The 4,244-nt window shown below is 42.5% G+C and overlaps 1 protein-coding gene across 1 annotated transcript in view; it reads left to right on the top strand.

Annotated features, from left to right (window-relative positions):
- The first annotated feature begins 55 nt into the window (after positions 1-55).
- The window catches only part of lamb2l (laminin, beta 2-like), a 37,485-nt gene continuing 33,296 nt past the window's right edge, over positions 56-4,244 (top strand). The window contains exon 1 of the mRNA XM_008318279.3: positions 56-297. The gene's annotated coding sequence lies outside the window, so the exon portion shown is untranslated. The remainder of the gene's footprint in view (positions 298-4,244) is intronic.

Genomic DNA, 4,244 nt, shown 5'->3' with positions numbered 1-4,244 from the left:
CCCCCCCCCCCCCCCTCCTGCTGCTGCTGCTGCTGCTGCTGCTCCTGCTGCTGCTCCTGCTGCTGCTCCTGCTGCTGCTGCTGCTGGAGGTGTCACTATTGGCTCCACCTCGTTTTTGTCTTTCTCCTCCTGGGATTTCACAGCCCTCAGACGACCCTCAGCTCACACACGAGGTGCAGCTCCACAGTGAGGAGGCAGAGTTTTTGAGGGAGTGTATGAGCGTCTCTGTCTGTGTGTGAGTGTGTGTGTGTGAGTGAGAGGAAAACTAAGACACGAGTTTTTGCCAACGTGCTGCAGGTGAGCTCTCCATCTTCTGCCTCTGTTAACATTCACATGGACACACACACAGTTATTTAAAAATAACAACAACAAAAAAGTATATAAAAAAAAATTTAACCAGTAGGTGATGTGTTTTTGTCATTGTCACACAGTGCTGCTCCTCAAGTGTGATTCAAAATGTACTGTATAGTGCTTTGTTTTCATGGGTGTGAAAGTTCACTGTGTTTTACATGGGATTTGTATGGTCACCAGACTCCACGACATCATTTTTTCCTCCTTCCTTTTGGAGCTAAAGACGAAGCAGATTTGTGTTTCATTTTATAGGACTCAATTCCATCTTCTTCTCCTGTGATTCAGTCTCTGATTTGATGCTCTTTTTGATAAGATTTTCTCTGACAACACACACTCTGACCTGGTTACAAAATTAAAAAATTGTACAAAATTGCTGTCTGCTTTACAAAGTTAGGAGGTTGACTGGGCTGGAAAGCTTTGTCTACATTTATGATTTGATCTAAAATCAAAGCTAAATCACGTGTGTCAAACTCAAGGCCCGCGGCCCAAATGTGGTCCGCCAAGTCATTTTCTGCGGCCCGTGGAAGCTTTAAAATATCCATGCTGCTGGATCGAGCACTGTACAATATTTGAAAATTGAATAAATAATAATCCATTTCAGAAACATGTATTAATGCGCTATGACATAGTTATAGCTATACAGTCTAAAATGTGTCCAAATTTTTTTAATTGCGCTATGACATAGTTATAGCTATACAGGCTAAAATGTGTCCAACATTTTTTGGCTAGATTTGGTTTCCCAGTGTAGCAGTTAGCACACCTGCCTCGGAAACAGAGAGCAGAGAGTCCTGGGTTCGATTCCCAGAGGAACCACATGCAGAAATATTTCCCAAAAATAGATCAAATGTATTTATTGATTTTTTCAATCACTTTTGAGAACTTTGTTGTGAGCGTTCAGCCCAGCATATTCCACTACAGTTACTGCACCCTGTTTTTCTGGCAGTAACCGGTTACCACAGAGTCAGCGCCCTGGTCCGACCAGTGCTGCCCTCTCCCACGTGGCCCCTCTGGTCAGCTACTCGTGGATCCTCTTAACCCTGCAGGTTAGATTTGATCCACGCAGGAGGGCGAGGGGTCGAGTCCCTGAGCTGATTAAAGCTCGACTAAGCCTTCAAGAGCCATGAGAACATGTAGCTCCAAACACACACACACGCTGTAGCCCTGACGAGCAGGTGAAAAGACGTGAAAAAACTCCCAAAATATATTTTCACTTCCAGCAAATGTGATTTTTCCAGGTATTCTCACTCTGTAAGGGTTAAGAAAATCAACACCGCCCTCTGATTCCCTGACTCACTCCTGATATTGTAGGTGCTGAACCTGAGCTCTGGCCGTGCAATAATTGCACTGCTGCTTAATCGGGTAGGAATGTGTGCGACAGTGTCACAAATATGCCCTGCAGTCATTGTTAATTTCTCATTTCTTCAGCAGAATTCGGACACGTTTTTGTTTTTTGTTACATCGCCTGAGATTTTGGTGTTAAAAGTCTTGATTTCCGGCTGAGGTTTTTGTTCATTTTCTTCTGGTGTGATATCGTTGTTTTTTTTTGTATGTATCTTGACAACATTGTAAGAGTCAGTGCAGCCAGGTTTAAGTTGGAGATCAAATATAGGTTTCTCCCAGAAACTGCCGTGAGTGTTTTATAATGACGGCTACGAAGGCGATGCCCAAGGATTTTTATCACCTCAAATTGCCCTCTGTTCAAGAGGCTCAACAATGAATCGAGTATGACGTCAAACTTCCTTCTTCCTACTCCAGCTCCTACAGTTTGTACATGCTGCGTATTCTGCTCCCTATCCTTTACCATTACTTTTACCATAGGTGACAGCTACAAAACAGCACAAAGCCCCGTACAGAACAGATGGACCAGACAAATAAGATAGATCACAGTTAGCGCAGCCAAAATATACATCCATATTGAGTTGCTACGCTGAGGGGTCAGAGAGTAGAACGCTGTCAAATCTTAGACAGTGACTATTTGGTATTACATTAGTAACTTTTGAAATCTGCTAGACTTTAACTTTTGGACTCAGTGCTGCATTATTAGTTATTTTTTCTTTTTTTTTTATCCTGAATTGACCTTCGGCTGCCATTTGTGCACCATTGTTAAATTCTGTTTTTTTTTTGGTCATTTAATTTTTGCAAACCTATTTTTGGTCTAGTCATCTAACAAATACATTTTTTCAGAAAACCATTTGACGTAGGGTTTTTGAATAATGGGCATCTGATTAGATATAATTTGGCAGGTTTTTTCTTCTTCTTCTTCCAGGAACTGTAGCCAAATCAGTTTTTTTTAGTTCCCTCAATTTTTCTTTTCTCTTCTTTTTCTTTTCTCTACTTTTCTTTCCTTTCCCTTTTTGACTTCTCGTCCCTTCTTTTCTTTTTCGGCTCCTTCTTTTCTGTTTCCTTCCTACAGTACCGACTGTAGTCCCGCTCACCTCCACCTCAGAGACTGTCTTTCTAGTCCAGACACGTCCTTGCCGATTGTGGTGGTTGGTTATTTGATCAGTTATAAAAATCTCCCCACTTGTTACTGTCGAGTCATGTCCGTGCAGGAGCGTTTGCCAGCGCCACATGTGAGTCTCTCTCTGAGGAGAGGACGTAGTCGGGTGATTACGACAAAAACAAATGAGGAAACAAAGCTGATTCTGTAAATCTGTTGACTTTTGTTGATGAACCACAGGAAGTCAACCCAGACTGTAGAAGCACACTTTCGGTGTGTGTGTATGTGCACGCGTGTGTGTGTGGTACAAAGGTTGTGTGGTAAAAGAGCCGGGTAATTGCAGTAGACGTAGGATTTAGGCGTGCTGTCTAAGGTCAGTGTTAGTTACAGTGTTTTTGTTTTTTTTCCCCTCCAGCTGTAATCTCAGTGTACAGGATTACTTTGATGATGCTGTTTGAGTTGACAAAACCAGCAGGAGGTATTAGGAGATTTCCAGCATTTTCACAAATTAGCGTCTGATGCTGGATCTGGTGGTTTGTGCTGTTTTCCAACAACAGTTGAACTGAATGCTGTGTTTGGGTGGTCTCTACTCTGACAAATCAACAGCAGAGACTAGAAGGTATTTCACAACTGTTATTATAGAGTTTCTTAAAGGGATATTGCAGGGTTTTTTTTTTTTAAGGTGGTTGCATTAGGCGTCTGAAATCAACAGCTAGCTTCAGTGGTGAGACCAGCCTGAAATGGGTGTCAACGTGTTGATCCTGAACGCCACTCAACGTCAAGACCTGCACAGTACAATTCCATTTAAAAATAATATGAAAATCTGTGTACGTTCTGAGTCAGCCGCCTGGATGTGGAAACCCAGACTTCCTCCGTGATCTCATCTATGATCTGATCCCTGTTTTAGTCCAGCCTTGTTTTACAACAGTGAAGGCAGCTGCGCAGCACTGTTCACTGGTTCAGTCTGGATGCACTAGTGTGTTGTGCACACAAGGTCTTAGACACGCACTGTATACACACACACACACACACACACACATTCTGCGGCCAATCTTATCGTGCTGTGCTTTTCAAGGATGTAAGAGCCGACGTTGTTTGGACTAAAAACTGGCTTTGACTTCTGCAGAGGAGACATGGACATTTTCTTTTGTCTCTGTGTGTGTCTCTGTGTGTGTACTCTCCTTTGCACTAATTCTTAGCTAAATGTTTAGGCCTACTTGCAATCAGCAGAACTGAGTTTTCTTTCATTCATGGAACAATAGGAAATCCAAGGTTAGGACACACTCTAGTGCAGGGGGTGTCAAACATACGGCTCGCGGGCCAAAACCGGCCCACTAGGGTGTCCAATCTGGCCTGCTTGATAAATTCTGAAAATAAAAAAATACCCACAACACTTCCTTTATACCCATAACACTTCCTTTTCAGGATTTTTTTGTATTTCATTGAATATTAA

Source organism: Cynoglossus semilaevis, chromosome 10, assembly GCF_000523025.1.
Source record: "Cynoglossus semilaevis isolate Cse_v1.0 chromosome 10, Cse_v1.0, whole genome shotgun sequence".
Taxonomy (NCBI): Eukaryota; Metazoa; Chordata; class Actinopteri; order Pleuronectiformes; family Cynoglossidae; genus Cynoglossus; species Cynoglossus semilaevis.
This window is presented reverse-complemented; position numbering and strand designations above follow the sequence as displayed.